General features: G+C 43.0%; 1 pseudogene; it reads right to left on the bottom strand.

Annotated features, from left to right (window-relative positions):
- Positions 1 to 13,689: 13,689 nt before the first annotated feature.
- On the bottom strand, positions 13,690 to 17,376 carry LOC139170751 (transcription factor HES-5-like; annotated as a pseudogene).

The following is a 17,376-nucleotide window of genomic DNA, read 5'->3' as shown; positions in this document are numbered from 1 at the left end:
TCCAGAACTGAACACAGTATTCCAAATGTGGTCTCACCAGCATTCTATATAGCGGGATCATAATCTCCCTCTTCCTGCTTGTTATACCTCTAGCTATGCAGCCAAGCATCCTACTTGCTTTGCAAGAGTTTGTTTTAAATTGTGTGTTTTTTTCCATGTAAAAAATCAAGGGCATAATTGTAATATGAATACACTTTGGTGTGAGGAATCTAAACATGAGTCATCTGAACCAGTTTGATAGAATTTCCAAATAAACAGAGCAAAAGTCACACATACAAAAAAACCAAAAAACCAAGTTATTCTGGGGAACTCCCTACTACCAGATGTGCCAAACAAACTAATACAGTATTTAGAAAGAAAGTGAATGAACTTCAGAAGATAACTAGCCATGCTGGCCATAAATATAAGTTTAAATTTCAAGAAGAAACTTGACTGCCATCTTTCAGAAATGATGTAAATTCTGCTTGGACAAGGGGGTTAGACTACTAGATGACCTATAAGGTCCCTCCCAATTCTATTAATCTGTTAAAAAGTGTATTTGGCTGTACCCTAATTTTTGTTGGCACGATAATAAAGTGTTTAAATTAGAAGTCATGCATTGGCATCTTAATTGTATTTTACTTTTTATTCCTTTTACATGTCTATTTTTTTTAAAAATCTTAATTTTTTAAAGCTTTGTTTTTATGCATTTTTTGTTAGTCTAAACTCTCCCGGTTCATTAAATTTCAGCTGGAATTTTTAACCGTGGGAAACTCTCAGAAATACGGAATGGAAAAGGGGTCTTCACTGGGTGGCTGGCTGCAAATCTAATAGTGTAAGTTTGTCGTTTTATATTTGGGTTGTTTTTTTTTAATGCCAATCGATCTAAAAAAACCCAAATCTTTTCATAAACTAATAAATTGATTTAATTAAAAACAACAGTGCCCTGTTGTTTTTCCAACCCGATACTAACCAAGGTAGAAATACAGTGTACAAATAACAATCAACAGATCGATAATTCTAATTTCATTTGGATAATTTAGATCATTCTAAATTCATTCTAAATTTAGATAATTTAGATCATTCTAAAATCGCAAAATTAATTTGGGAATAAACACCGCTGGACACAATAGCTGTTTTTGTGACCCCCTAAGCCATGATAGCTTAAATGATTTCACTAAACCACAATTGGCTAGATTTTCCACGCAAGTAAGGAGTTCTCACATCCATTAAAAACAGAATAATGAATCGGAATGAATCTTGGAGGTCATCTAATCCAACCCCCTGCTTAACCTATTTAAAATAAGACACTTGGAGGCACAGAAATGGGTGAAAAGCAGATTTTTTATTTATTTTTCTCCCCTTTCTTCACGAAGCTTCAATTGTGGATACAAATTTCAATGCATATTAACATCAACAACATTTCCATCCTGTAAGGACCGTAACAGAAGTACATCTGTATATACAGCCACACAAACAACACACCCAGCAAAAAACTGAGTGGAAATTTGCACTGCACCCCACCCTTCCCTAAAAACCTTCGTTCAACTTTGGCCGAAGGAAACCAGCCCGCGGGGCTGTTACCCTGGTTCCTATAAGGACGCGCAACTTAACTTGGGCCTTTTTATCAAAGGCCTTTGTCCAACTCTGTGAACACAAGCACTCCCGTTTTCGAGAAAGTCAAGCCATTTCCGAGAACTGTCTTGAAATATTGCATTGCAATAGAGATTTAAATCACCTTGGCAGATGAAATAATTGTGTGCAAATGTCATAGTAATGCCAAGTAATGGGAGAGAGGGAAGGAAGGGGAGGGAGGAGGAGAGGGAGAAGAGGAGGGAGGGAAGAAGGAAGAAAGGAAGAGGGAGGAGGAAGGAAAGGAAGGGAGAAAGGAGGGAAGAAGGAAGGAAGGAAGGGGAGGGAAGGAAGGATCAGAAGGGAGGAAAGGAAGGGAATAAGGGAAGAGAATGAAGGAAATAAGGCAATCAGGCAGGAAGGAAATGGGAAGGGAGGGAGGAAAATGGAAGAGAAGGAATCTTAATCCAGAAATGTTTATTTAAACCTCTGGGTTTACCAAACATGCTTAAACCATAAAATACAGTATATATACAGTGATTTGACACAAAAATATGTAACCCTTCCCTGGTGCAGAGCTGAAGGGATTGGATACTGTAGCCTAGAGCAGTGGTCCCCATCGTTTTTTCCACCAGGGACCAGTTTCAGCAAGGCAATTTTTCTATGGCCCGGTGGGGGCGGAAAGGGGTGTGGTTGGGGGTGGGATTAAGCATGGGGGTGCTGGTCCTTCCCGACCCTCTTTCCCGCCATCGCCCTGTGGCCGGCAGAACCTGCCTCCCAAACCCTCTTGCCCGGCGGCAGGTGAAGCGCTGGAGGGAGGGGGTCAGGCCGGCCCTCCTGCCTCCCCCCCCCAGCCAAAAACGCAAAGGCGTGCCACGGCAGAAGCCAAAAGAGGCTTGAGCCTCCCGGTCCTTCCCGCCCCTCTGTCCCGTCTATCGCCCTGTGGTCGGCAGAACCTGCCTCCCGAGGCCTCTTTCCCAGCGGGAGATGAAACACTGGAGGGAGGGGGCGGCGGCAGGAGGACTGGCAGCTGCTGACTCCACGGACCGGTGCAACATGCCCCGCGGCCTGGTACTGGTCCGCGGCCCGGTGGTTGGGGACCCCGGCCTAGAGGATAATTCTCTGCCTTACAAGGCAAAGGTTTGCAGGTTCAAGTCCCAGTGGGTATGACTAGCTGATGAGGGAAAAATAAGGCCGAAATAGATCTATTCTAGTCTCCCTTAATTTTCAAATTCAGCAAAAAAACATGTGACACACACACACACACACACACACACACACTCTAACCCCAATTCATACTAGCCATGCACAATTAATGCCAATGGAGCTACCTATCTTTTGCTAAATCCAGAAAAAAAGGGAGGGTTTTTTTGACAGGGGTCCAAGAAAGTCCCCCCCCCAAAAAAAGTCCCAAAAGGCATCCAGTTTGATGTCCTCTGAGTCTGCCCCTTTCGAAGAAGCCTGTATTCTTGACACGCATTGTTGCCGTAAGAGTGGGGAATAGATTTCAGAGTCAGTCAAGGGGAGAGTCCAGGACCTCCAACCTCCTTGCGTAGACGATGTTGCCATCTCAGTTTCAGGTGGAGAAAATGTTCCCCCTGCAAAAGAAATAAATTAAAAAGACAGAGTTTAACAAAGGGATTCTTGGATGTATTCACACAACACCTTTAACCTGGTTTTGGATTTCCATAGGTGTCCTCAACCGCGGAGGCAAAATAGCTACTCAAACCAAGATTTTGGAAATGAACCTGTCAGTTTTCCATGCCATCAGATCAAGCTGGTTGGATGGGTTAATAACCAGGCATGTTTTCTCGAGTCCTATTAACAGCCGTATAGGTTTGTTTGAAAGTGGGATAGATAGATAGATAGATAGATAGATAGATAGATAGATAGATAGATAGATAGATAGATAAGGAAGCAAGCAAGCAAGCAGGAGAGAGGGAGGGAGAATGGAGTAAGGAAAGAAGGGAGGAAGGGAGGAAGGAAGGAAGGAAGGATAAATCAGGAGAGAGGGGGGAGAATGTGAGTGAGGAAAAACAAGGAAGGAAAGGAGGAAGACAGGCATGTATGCAGTAAGGGAGGGAGACAGGAAGGAAGGAAGGAAGGAAGGAAAGAAGGAAATAATCAGGTGTACACTCACCATGGCTTATTTGGTGCATCTGATGTTCAGCTCCCCAAGCCTTTCCAAAGCAGTCTCTGCAAAGTTGTTCCTCATCCCTCTTCCACATGCTGGCTTCTGCATCATCGTGGCTTCTCTGCATATCATCCTGGCTACTTGCAACCCTAAAAACAAGCACAGGGAGAGAGAAAAAATCAGACCCCAACAATTCCCTCCCGACCCCACATCAGAAATCAAACTCAAGAAGACTCCAGGTGGGAAAAAAGAAAGAGGGGAAGAAGAACAGGGAGAAGGAGGAGGAGGAGAAGAAGAGGGTGAAGAAGAAGAGGGAGAAGGAGAAGAAGAAGAGGGAGAAGGAGAAGAAGAAGAGGGAGAAGAAGAAGAGGGAGAAGGAGAAGAAGAGAGAAGGGGAAGATGATGTGGATGAGGAAGAATGAGGAGGAGAAGAAGAAGAAGGTAGGAAGAGGAGAAAAAGAAGAAAAAGAAGAAACTTACAAGCTCTTTCCTTCAGGATGCCCGGGCAGAGGCCATGCTGGCCTGCACAAGCCAGCATTCCAAGCCAATCTCTGGCTTGTTCAGTGTGGTGGGGGAAAAGGGAGCGGGGTCTCTTTATACCCCAGTGGCGGCATTCAACAGCCTGGGTTCCGCCAGCCACGCCGTTTCCCACACTCCTGTCCAATCCTGACCATCGTCCCCGGACAATGGCAGAAACTCCTCTATTATGAGATGGTAAATTATCTGTGAATCGGACGCCAGAGAATAGCCCGATGCCCAAGGAGCAGGTGGTCGCTTTGAATAGCAAGAAGGGGCTCCAAAAAAGACCGATCTAAGAAAAAATAAAAGAAAGGAAGGGGGAAAAACCCCCATGGGAAATAGTTATGGGTTATTATGGGATTGTGGGAGCTTGGCATCAGAAAGGTACGGGGGGGGGTTGTCAAGCATTACTTACACCCACCCACCCGCAAAAAAGTAACTTGGAAAGGCTCACTGCTGTTGAGCGTTGCCTCTACGATCCAAGAATTTGGGCTTTTCATTAAAAGGGGTCTAGAAATGAACCACCCGAAATAACCAGGGCAGGCTCTTTTTTTTAATTATAAATGTGAAAACATCAGTCTTAGCAAAGAGAGGGATATTGACGGGGGAAATATTGGCTCTCGAACCTGCAAGGCGGAAAGAGAATGGCCAATGGTGCAAAATATAAAAAGCCACTTTGAATGGGGAATTATTTTATCGGTTTCATACGTCCATCTGGGCAGGCGGGTCATCCTCGGTCATTGAGTGAATCTAGCATAAGGGGGAATCTGGTGACTGTCGTAAATAGTGCCCTGTGTGGCTCTAAAGCCTGCCAGCATCTCACGGTGAAAAGGGAAGACGTTTGAACCTTCAGCATATGGCTCTTCTCACACTTTTTAGAGAGAGAGAGGGAGGGAGAAATGAGATAGATAGATAGATAGATAGATAGATAGATAGATAGATAGATAGATAGATAGATAGACGGATGGATGGATGGGTGGGTGGGTGGGTGGGTGGGTGGATGAATAGATAGATAGACAGACGGGGGGTGGGGGGGTGGATGAATAGATAGATAGATAGACAGACAGACGGGGGGGTGGATGAATAGATAGATAGATAGAGAGAGAGAGAGAGAGAGACAGACAGACAGAGACAGACAGACAGAGACAGACAGACAGACAGAAAAAGAAAGAGAGAGAGAGAAATGGGATAGATACATGAGAGAGAGGGAGATGAAAGATGGGTGGGTGGGTGGGTGGGTGGGAGGTAGAGGTAGAGAAATAGAGATATGAGATAGCTGAGAGAGGGGGGGGAGATGAGAAAGAAATAAAGATGAAATGGATAGATGAGAGAGAGAGAGATTGGTAGATTGATAGAGAGAGATGGATAGAGAGAGATGAATAGATGATAGATGGATAGATGATTATTTATTATTATTATTATTATTATTATTATTATTATTATTATTATTATTATTATTTATTAGATTTGTATGCCGCCCCTCTCCGTAGACTCGGGGTGGCACACAACAATAGTAAAAAGCAATATACAATAACAATATATATAGAGAGAGGGATAGATAATAGAGAGGTGGATAGATGATAGAGAGAGTTGGATAAATAGAGAGAGAGAGAGATGGATAAATGATAGAGAGAGGATTGATGATAGAAAGAGATGGATAGATGATAGATGGATAGAGAGATGGATTGATAGATGGATAGAGAGATGATTGATGATAGAAAGAGATGGATAGATGATAGATATATGATAGATCAATAGAGAGATAGATGGATAGATAGATAGAGGAAGAGACAGAGAGAGATGGATATAGCCAAGATTTCTTCCCCTCCCCTCCTGAATCTGATCCCTGGAGGGCAGATGCTCCTAGCCTGCCTCTTTTGTTGGGCCTTTTAATCCCATGAATGAGACGCCATGTGGGAAAACGAAATTTGATCGGGTCGCACCGCCAGCCAAGCATCAGGTCCTGGTGCCCTAAGAGTCACCCCTTTGAGATGGAGATAGTGGCCATGCGCACAACCCTAACCCAACTTGTGGTGACGGGTGGGCGGGTGCGACCCAAAAGAATTTCCCCCTTTTAATTAATTAATTTTTTAATCTGGAGGTTAAAGAGAGGCCAGGAAGAAGGAGGGAAGGAAGAGGAGGATAGAATTGTCGAGAAAAAAAATATTGGGGTGTCCGGCTTGCATAAATAAGTAGTGCAAAAAAAAATGATAATAAAGGGAAGGGTATTAAGTTTTAGGGGTGTGTTTGAGCTGAGGCACCCAAAGACATTGATCCTGGATGCTTTTCTGCAAATGTCTTATTTAGACCATATGTGCATTTTGCATTTTGCCATGATACACACAAAACAAGAGGTTGAGACTCTGTAAAGAGTGCAGAGAAGAGCAACAAAGAGGTTTAGTAGGCTAGGGATAAAACGTAAAAAGAACGGTTGCAGGAACTGGATAAATGTCTAGTTGAATGAAAAGAAGGACCAGGGGAGACAGGATAGGAGTCTTCCAGTATCTCGGGATTTGCCACAAAGAAAAATGAGTTAACCTATTCTCCAAAGCACCTGAGGATAGAAGAAGAAGCAAGGGGTGAAAACTAAACAAGGAGAGAAGCAATGTGATGATAGGGAAGACAATTAACCAGTGGAACAGCTTGCCACCAGAAGTTGTGATTGCTCCAAACCCTGGAGTCTATGGAGAATCTCAGTCATCCAGGTCATAGTTGTCCCAAAGGAGCTGAAGAATGAAAAACCAGAAAGTCCAGTCCAGACGATAGATAGACAGATAGATAGATAGACAGACAGACAGACAGACAGACAGACAGACAGACAGACAGATGAGAGACATGATAGATAGATAATTAGGTTGATAGATGGTAGATAGATAATTGGATAGATAGATAGATAGATAGATAGATAGATAGATAGATAGATAGATAGATAGATAGGAGACAGATGATAGGTAGATAATTAGATTGATAGATGATTGACAATTAGATAGATAGACAGACAGACAGATAGATAGATAAAAGACAGATGATAGGTAGATAATTTGATTGATAGATAGATGATCGACAATTAGATAGATAGACAAACAGACAGACAGATAAAAGACAGATGATAGGTTGATAATTAGATTGATAGATAGATGATCAACAATTAGATAGATAGACAGACAGACAGATAAAAGACAGATGATAGGTTGATAATTAGATTGATAGATAGATGATCGACAATTAGATAGATAGACAGACAGATAAAAGACAGAAGATAGGTAGATAATTAGATTGATAGATGATCAATAATTAGATAGATAGATAGACAGACAGACAGATAGATAGATAATTAGATATAGATGATAGATTATATCTAATGTTTCTTTTTATTTTTTTACTAGTACAGTATCTTGTATTTGAATATTATTATATCTTTACATACCTCCAATATGTACTTGACAAAACAAACAAATTAATTAATTAATTAATAACCGAGAAGACTGTAATGGACTTGGGAAGATTGGCTGTATTTCCAAGACAGAGAGAGAGATTTATGGGAAGGGGGAGTCCTGTTCCCAGGTTTTTCCCCAAAGGGGCTTCAAGAGAAAACAGCTGGATCCTGCCAGGCCACCTTTTCAATGGGGTGAATGGCCCGTTTTCTTTCGTTCTGCCTTTTGAACAGTTTCCAGGCTTGCCAAAAGTGTGGGAAATGCCCCTGCCAACAATAGAGTGGGTGGGCCGAGTCGGGGGTTAATAGGGGCTTTTGTCCAGAAGGGCCTGGGAGGGCGGAAGGGGTCAACGTCATAAAGATTGCCTCCCCCTTCCTCCTCCCCCCCTGGGAACCCCAGGAAAAGGGCACAGGAAAAAAGGTGGCTGGGTGGGAATCAGCGGAGGTGATTAAAGGGGTTTGGGGGAAAAAGGAAAAAAAGGCATAAAGGTGATTTGGACTACCGCTCCCATCGGTCTGAAGTGGGCGGGGGGGGGCAAGGATGATGGGATTTTGCATTGCAAATTATTATTATTATTATTATTATTATTATTATTATTACTATTACTATTACTATTACTATTATTATTACTATTATTACTATTATTACTATTATTACTATTATTATTATTATTATTATTATTATTATTATTATTATTATTATTATTATTTATTGGATTTGTATGCCGCCCCTCTCCGCAGACTCGGGGCGGCTCACAACAGTGATAAAAACAGCATGTAACAATCCAATACTAAACAACTAAAAAAAACCTTATTTTTTATTTATTTTATTTTATTTATTTATTTTGTCCAATACACAAAGAGGGTTTAGTGGGTATATATCTATATACACATAGTAAAATACATGATGAAGGTTACAGAAGAGATACTCATAGTAAAATATATCTATGAAAGAATAGAAAAGAAGATATAGTAATAGAACATATCAATGAAAGAATAGAAGAAGAGGTATAGGAATAGAAGAAAGGTATATAGGCGATATAGGAGAGCAATAGGACAGGGGATGGAAGGCACTCTAGTGCACTTGTACTCGCCCCTTACTGACCCCTTAGGAATCTGGATAGGTCAACCGTAGATAATCTAAGGGTAAAGTGTTGGGGGTTTGGGGATGACACTATGGAGTCCGGTAATGAGTTCCACGCTTCGACAACTCGGTTACTGAAGTCATATTTTTTACAGTCAAGTTTGGAGCGGTTAATATTAAGTTTAAATCTGTTGTGTGCTCTTGTGTTGTTGTGGTTGAAGCTGAAGTAGTTGCTGACAGGCAGGATGTTGCAGCATATGATCTTGTGGGCAATACTTAGATCTTGTTTAAGGCGTCTTAGTTCTAAACTTTCTAGGCCTAGGATTGAAAGTCTAGTCTCATAGGGTATTCTGTTTCGAGTGGAGGAATGAAGGGCTCTTCTGGTGAAGTATCTTTGGACATTTTCAAGGGTGTTAATGTCTGAGATGCGATATGGGTTCCAAACAGATGAGCTGTATTTGAGAATGGGTCTGGCAAAAGTTTTGTAAGCTCTAGTAAATTGTAAGGCCTAGGGGGAAAGAATATCTCAGTTCCCCCATGCCTGACGGCAGAGGTGGGTTTTAAGAAGCTTACGAAAGTCAAAGGAGGGTGGGGGCAATTCTAATCTCTGGGGAGAATTGGTTCCAAAGGGTCGGGGCAGCCATAGAGAAGACTCTTCCCCTGGGTCCCGCCAAACGAAATTGTTTAGTTGATGGGACCCAGAGAAGGCCAACTCTGTGGGACCTAACTGGTTGCTGGGATTCGTGCTGCAGAAGGCGGTCCCTGAGATCATCTGGTCCGGTGCCATGAAGGGCTTTATAGATCATAACCAACACTTGGGCAACAATCTCAAGCCTTGGAGGTGGCGTCTGGTTTTGGAGAGAATTCTCTAGTTTTATCTCATCCAGCTTATTTTTGTAGTTTTAATTTGATTTACTTAAATTTACTTTAATTTAAATTAATTTAATATTTTCCTTCCCTTCCCTCTACTATTCTTCCTTCCCTTCCCTTCCCTTCATCCTTCTTCCTTTCCTTCCCTTTTCTTCATTCTTCTTCCTTTCCTTTCTTTTCCTTCCCTTCCCTTCCCTTTTCTTCATTCTTCTTCCTTTTCTTTCCTTTTCTTCCTTCTTCCTTCTTTCCTTTCCTTTCCTTTCCTTTCTTCCCTTCCCTTCCCTTTTCTTCATTCTTCTTCCTTTCCTTTCCTTCATTCTTCTTCCTTTCCTTCCCTTTTCTTCATTCTTCTTCCTTTCCTTTCTTTTCCTTTCTTCCCTTCCTTTCCTTTTCCTTCCCTTCCCTTTTCTTCATTCTTCTTCCTTTCCTTTCCTTTTCTTCCTTCTTCCTTCTTTCCTTTCCTTTCTTCCCTTTTCTTCATTCTTCTTCCTTTTACTATTCTTCCTTCCCTTCCCTTCATTCTTCTTCCTTTCCTGTCTTTTCCTTTCTTCCCTTCCCTTCCTTTTCCTTCCCTTCCCTTTTCTTCATTCTTCTTCCTTTTCTTTCCTTTTCTTCCTTCTTCCTTCTTTCCTTTCCTTTCCTTTCTTCCCTTCCCTTTTCTTCATTCTTCTTCCTTTCCTTTCCTTCATTCTTCTTCCTTTCCTTCCCTTTTCTTCATTCTTCTTCCTTTCCTTTCTTTTCCTTTCTTCCCTTCCTTTCCTTTTCCTTCCCTTCCCTTTTCTTCATTCTTCTTCCTTTCCTTTCCTTTCCTTCATTCTTCTTCCTTTCCTTCCCTTTCCTTCCCTTCCCTTCCTTTTCCTTCCCTTTCCTTTCCACTTCTCTCCTCCCCTCCCCTTCTCCTTTCCCCCTTCTCCTTCCCTTCCCTTCTTCACCACATTATTTTAAAAAAAACATTGCATTTATGCCTTCATCTCTCCCCCAGCACCTATTCAGATGCGGGGGAGGAGATCTCCCTCCATTTGAGCTTCACGCCAACTCTGCAAGGTAGGAGGCTGAAAAATCAACCCACAGTCACCTTCCCAGAGGCGGAATTCACACCCAGGGTTCGCAGGGTCCCCCTCCCTTCAGAGGCTGGGCCACGGGGCAGGATTCCAATGCGATAATAACCATGCTCCACTTCAGTATGTCCCAGTCCATGTTGTGGCATTCATGCTTCCCTCTATGAATTGTTGCTCGCTCAGACCATGAAACAGAAACCTAGAAGATTGACGGCAGAAAAAGACCCCCTGGTCCATCTAGTCTGCCCTTACACTATTTCCTGTATTTAATCTTAGGATGGATCTATTATCCCAGGCATGTTTCAATTCAGTTCCTGTGGATTGACCAACCACGTCTTCTGGACGTTTGTTCCAAGCATCTACTATTCTTTCAGTCAAATAATATTTTCTCACGTTGCTTCTGATCTTTCTCCCAACTCACCTCAGATTGGGCCCCCTTGTTCTTGGGTTCACTTTCCTATTAGAAACACTTCCCTCCTGAACCTTATTTAACCCTTTCACATATTTCAATGCTTCGATCGTGTCCCCCCTCTCCCTTCTGTCCTCCAGACTAGACAGATCGAGTTCATGAAGTCTTTCCTGATTGGTTTAAATTATAAACATGACATGTTTAATCTTGGCCCCCATGCTACAGCTCAGTTTCAGGGTCTTGCAAAACTACTCATAGGCTAGGCCAGTGTTTCTCAACCTTTGTAATGCCGCCGACCCCCTTAATAAATTTCCTCGTGTTGTGGTGACCCCCAACCATAAGTCGAGCGCCACTTCTCCCAACGGATCTTGAAGCCGATTGGCAGGAAGGTCAGAGGGACATCCCTCACTGTAAACACTGGATTGGTCAGATTATAAAAATATGTTCCAAGGCGCCAGAATAGAAACTTTAGTTCCTAACACCAGGGGAAATTTGTCTTTTCCAAAAGGCGTCCTCACCCCCAGGTTAAGAACCACTGTTGTAGAACAACAATTTGTTTTTCTAGATCCTCAGAAAATTCACTGCTATGTGGTGTCATGTTGAATTTCCATTGACCAGTATGAAAGAATGAGCGTGATAACAGCTGTGTATTGTGTTATTTTGAGGGGACGGCACATTTACCCTGTTATACAAGCTGTATGCTCACTGCTTTACATTGTACCCAAGTGTCATTCCATCAGTGCTGTTACATGGAAAGATAAACCAAAATGTGAAGGGGTGTACTTCCTTCTGTGACATACTCCCTCTCTCTCTGTGTATGTGTGCGTGTGTACTGCCTTACAGGCAGACTCTGCAGGTTCAAATCCCGGTGAGGGTATGGCTAGCTGATGAGAGCAAAATAGCTTGAAATAGATCTATACTAGTCTCCCTTCCTTTTCATTATCACTACCCTTTCATTATCATTATTCATTATAATGATAGATTATAGATCTATTTCAAGCTATTTAAAGATAAGATAGATAATAGAGAGATAGAGAGATAGAGAGAGAATAGATAATAGGTAGATAGATAGATAGATAGATAGATAGATAGATAGATAGATAATAGATTGATAGATGATATAGATAGATAGATAGATAGATAGGGAAGGAAGGAAGGAAGCAGGAGAGAATGGAGTGAGGAAAGAAGGAAGGGAGGGCGGAAAGAAGGAAGGGAGGAAGGATAAAGCAGGAGAGAGGGAGGGAGAATGTGAGTGAGGAAAGATAAGGAAGGAAGAAAGGAGGAAGACAGATAGACAGATAGATAGATAGATGGATGGATGGATGGATAGATAATAGATAGATAATAGATAATAGATAGATAGATGATAGATAGATAGATAGTATATATATTTACAAACATGCATGTGTTTATATATAGACACATATACACACATAAATAGACATATATATATATATATTTAATTGGCATCAGAGGAATTTAAACCACAGCAATAATCTGAAAACATCCTCCATTGATACAAAGTTCGCTGGTCAGTTACTTTCAGTCAACACATGGTCATACTTTTTCTCCTTATTAAAGATACATAGGTCAGTAGAGCCTTCACAAAAGGCGAGCAGATTTCTGACAAAAAACGAAAGAAACTTTATAAAGTCCACCTCCCAGAGGGAGTAATACAGGATTTGCAGGATGGGGATGGGGGGGGGGGTTCCTTAAAAGTGGGGTGAGGTGAGGGTTAGGGGGAGAAGGGGAAGGAAGGAAGGAAGGAAGGAAGTAGATGAAATGAGAGAAGACGGAAGGAGATGAAATTAGAGGAAGGGAGGGAGGGAGGACAGAAGGAAGGAAGGAAAGAAGGAAGGAGATGAAATGAGAGAAGGAAGGAGATAAAACTAGGGGAAGAGAGGGAGGAAGGGAGGGAGGAAGGAGAAAGGGGAAGGGGGAAAGAAAAGGGAGGAAGGAAAGGAGGGAGGGATGGTGGGAGGGAAGAAAGGAAGGAAGGAAAAAGCAGGAGAAGAAGGAAGGGAGGGTAAGGAAGGAAAAATGAATGAGGACAAAAAGAAAAATAAAGGACAGAAGAAAGGAGGAAGCAGGAGAAAGGGAGACAGGGAAGGAAGGAAGCAGGGAAGGAAGGAGGAAAAGAAAGAAAGAAGGAAGGAAGGAAGAAGAAAGCAATATAGGGAAAGGAAGGATGAAGGAAGAAAGGAAGGAAGGAGAAGGCAGAGGAAATGGGGAAGGACAGAAAGAACAGGAAGGAAAAGGCAAAAAAAGAAAAAGGAACAGAAGTAAAGGAGAGAGGGAAGAAATAAAAAAGGAGGAGGGGAACCAAGAAAGGAAAAGGAATAGAAAAAAGGAGGTCAACTTTTTTTTTTTTTGATACAAACTACTCCTTTAAAAACTCCCCTTCTTTCCGAAGGATATCACATTCCCAGAGATTCAACTTATGACGAGAAGCCCCCACCCAGCCCCTAAATCCACAGGGCCTTTATACATTGCTCAAAATAAAGGGTGGGGGAATACTTAAACAACACAATAGAACTCCAAGTAAATCAAACTTCTGTGAAATCAAACGGTCCACTTAGGAAGCAACACTGATTGACAGTCAATTTCACATGTTGTCAGCACAAAGTATTCAATGAGAATATTTCATTCATTCAGACCTAGGATGTGTCCTTCGAGTGTTCTCTTTATTTTTTTGGAGCAGTATTTTTCTCTTTCTCTCTCTCTCTCTCTGTTCCTGCAGAACTCATCCCTTCATTATGAAGGAAATTTTTAAAAAACTCTATTTTACCCCCAACAACAATGGGGGGTTAAAAGAATCCCCCAACCCCTAATTCTTCTCCTCATTCTAAATCCACAGTTTCTTAACCAGGGCGATAGGCGGGGGGGGGCTTTCCAACGACTTCTTCCGTGGTCTTTCAGGTGGTGGCCTCCCGGATCTACCACGGTCTCCAGATAAACCCTGAGGACGCCGGGGTGGGTTTTTTGGGTGCCGAAGATGGTTTCTTGGGCGTGGGAGACGAGAGGAGGGAGAAGGCGGCGTCGGAGATGGCGTGGATTTTGCAGAAATGTTTGACGAGTCGCGTTTGGGCCTCCCTCCTGGGCTGGCAGAAGGAGAGGAAACAGAAGGCTTCCCGTAAGCAGCGCAGGTAACCAGTATGGAAGTCGACTTCGGGGCCTTGAACGCCTAGAATAAAAAGATTGCGACAAGACAGAACCGCTGTCAGTCTCCCGTTGCGGAGGCGAGCAATGTTTTGTGAAGATATCTCAGTAGCGGGTTGCACCCACCATGGATCGGTGGAAATCAGCGAAATCTCGCTCCTGTGGGCACCCTCACATGAAATATGTTATGTCATATTTCACGCGAGGGTGGCCGCGGGAGCGAGATTTTGCTGATATATGTGATATATGTCCCATGTTTTTGCTGAATTTGAAAATTAAGGGAGACTAGGATAGATCTATTTCGGCCTTGTTCTGGCCTCATCAGCTAGCCATCCCCTCATTGGGACTTGAACTTGCAGCCTTTGCCTTGTAAGGCAGAGAATTAACCTCTGGGCTACAGTATCCAATCCCTTCAGCTCTGTTCCAAGAAAGGGTTACGTGTTTTATATATGTATGTATGGTATGTATGTATGTATGTATGTATGTATGTATGTATGTATATATGATATACATATACATTATATACGCATTTACCTGATTCCTGCCTCTGACGCTGTTTCTTCAAATAACCCACGGCTGTTTCTAAAATATCAGCTTTCTCCAACTTGGTGTTGGGTTGGTGGCACTGGAATTCTCTCTCCAGCAAAACTTTTAGCTGCTCGATGCTGCTTGTTAATTCGGTCCCGGCGCATTTTCTCCACCACTGGTTTCCTCAGCTGCATGAGGAAGGAAGAGAAAAGAGGAGAGAGGAAAGAAGAGAGAAGGAAGGAAAGAAGGAAGGAAAGAAGAGAAGAGAAAAGGAAGGAAGGAAGGAAAGAAGAGAAAAGGAAGGAAGGGAGAAGGAAGGAAGGGAGGGAGGAAGAAAGGAAAGAAGGGAGGAAGGAAGGAAGGAAGGAAGAGAAGAGAAAAGGAAGGAAGGAAGAGAGGGAGGAAGGAAGAGGGAAGGAAGGAAGGAAAGAAAAAGAAAAAAAGAGAAAAATTAAAACTTCAAGCCAAACACCAAATTTAGGAAGAAGCAGACTCAGGAGGCTTTGAGGTTACAGGGAAAAAAATAAACTTTCTTCCCTTTAGAAAGACAATTGTTTCCTGCAATCAACTTTAGATTTCTCTATCTTTTCTCTCTCTTTTTTTAAGGGGAGGCCTTCAAACAAAGAATAACTTTGTTAGGGCAGACTAGATGGACCAGGAGGTCTTTTTCTACCATCAGACTTCTATGTTTCTATGTTTCTATGTAACTACAAAGCTGTTATCTGGGTAGAGCGAGTTGGATTGGATGACCTCTAAGGTGCCTTCTGTTTCTATGATCCTACTGGGCAAGCATTCCTTTCTAGAGACCTCGAAACAGACAGTTTTCCCCCCTTGCAGAAGTTTGCTTTATTTCCTTCAATCAGAATTGAGCTGGAAGGGACCTTGGAGGTCTTCTAGCCCACCCTCCTTGCTCAAACGGGAAACCCTGGACCATCTTGATTGTCCAATCTCTTTTTAAAAAATCCTCAAATTGATGGAAGCACCTCCAATTTTCTGGTGGCAAGCTGTCCCACTGATCAATTTGCCTGTGCCGTCGAGGGAAGGGATTTCTCTCTTTTTTTGAGTGGGGGTCTCAGAATCCAGAATAACAAGAGTTGGAAGGGACCTTAGAGGCCATCTAGTCCAGTCCCCCGCCCTCCACTCAGCAAGGAGGCCCCTAGACCATTTCAATCAATCAGAATGGAGCTGGAAGGGACCTTAGAGGTCATCTATTCCAGCGCCCCTGCTCAGCCAGGAGACCCCTAGACCAGGGATAGGCAAAGCTGATTCTTCTATGACTTGTGGACTTCAACTCCCAGAATTCCTGAGCCAGTCATGCCAGTTCAGGAATTCTGGGACTTGAAGTCCACATGTTATAGAAGAGCCAACTTTGCCTACCCCTGCCCGAGATCATTTCAATCAATCTGAATGGAGCTTGAAGGGACTTTAGAGGGCATCTAGTCCAGCCCCCCTGCTTAGCCAGGAGACCCCCTAGACCCTTTCAATTGATCAAAATGGAGCTGGGACCTTAGATGACATCTAGTCCAACCCGCCGCTTAGCCAGGAGACCCCCAGACCATATCAATTGATTGGAATGGAGCTGAAAGGGACCTTAAAGGTCATCCATTCCAGCCCCCCTACTCAGCAAGGGGACTCCTAGGAAGGAAGGCAGGAAGGAAAGAAGAGAAAAGGAAGGAAGGAATGAAAGAAAGAAAGAAGAGAAAAGGAAAGAAGGAAAGACAGAAAGAAGAGAAAAGGAAGGAAGGAAAGAAGGAAGGATGGAAGAGAAAAGGAAGGAAGGAAAGAAGGAAGGATGGAAGAGAGAAGGAAGGAAGGATGGAAGAGAAGGAAGGAAGGGAGGAAGAAAAGGAAAGAAGAGAAAAGGAAGGATGGAAGAATGGAAGAGAGAAGGAAAGAAGGGAGGAAGAAAAGGAAAGAAGAGAAAAGGAAGGAAGGAAGGATGGAAGAGAGAAGGAAGGAAGGGAGGAAGAAAAGGAAAGAAGAGAAAAGGAAGGAAGGAAGGATGGATGGAAGAGAGAAGGAAAGAAGGGAGGAAGAAAAGGAAAGAAGAGAAAAGGAAGGATGGAAGAGAGAAGGAAGGAAGGGAGGAAGAAAAGGAAAGAAGAGAAAAGGAAGGAAGGATGGAAGAGAGAAGAAAAGAAGGGAGGAAGAAAAGGAAAGAAGAGAAAAGGAAGGAAGGAAGGATGGAAGAGAGAAGGAAAGAAGGGAGGAAGAAAAGGAAAGAAGAGAAAAGAAAGGAAGGGAGAAGAAGGGAGGAAGGAAGAAAGGAAAGGGGCCTTAGAGGTCATCTAGTCCAGCCCCCTGCTCAGTAGGAGACCCCCTAGACCCTTTCAATCAATCAGAATTGAGCTGGAAGGGACTTTAGAGGTCATCTAGTCCAGGAGACCACCTAGACCCTTTCAATCGAGCTGGGAGGGACCTTATACCACCCCAGACAAACGTCTGTCCAATGTCTTCTTTAAAAAACCCAGGTTTGCACACACACACACGCACCCACAAACACCCCTGCCCAAATTACCTTGTTTTTCTCCTTGGCCAGCATCTTCTCCCCGTCCTGGTCCAAGTGGCCACGGGCGCTGCCAATAGGGGCCATGTCTCCGTCGGCCAGTGAAGGGAAGAGAGAACGGAGAA

This window comes from Erythrolamprus reginae, chromosome 8 (assembly GCF_031021105.1).
Source record: "Erythrolamprus reginae isolate rEryReg1 chromosome 8, rEryReg1.hap1, whole genome shotgun sequence".
Classification (NCBI taxonomy): Eukaryota; Metazoa; Chordata; class Lepidosauria; order Squamata; family Dipsadidae; genus Erythrolamprus; species Erythrolamprus reginae.
Note: the sequence above shows the minus strand (reverse complement) of the source record. Positions and strands in the feature narration are given on the sequence as shown.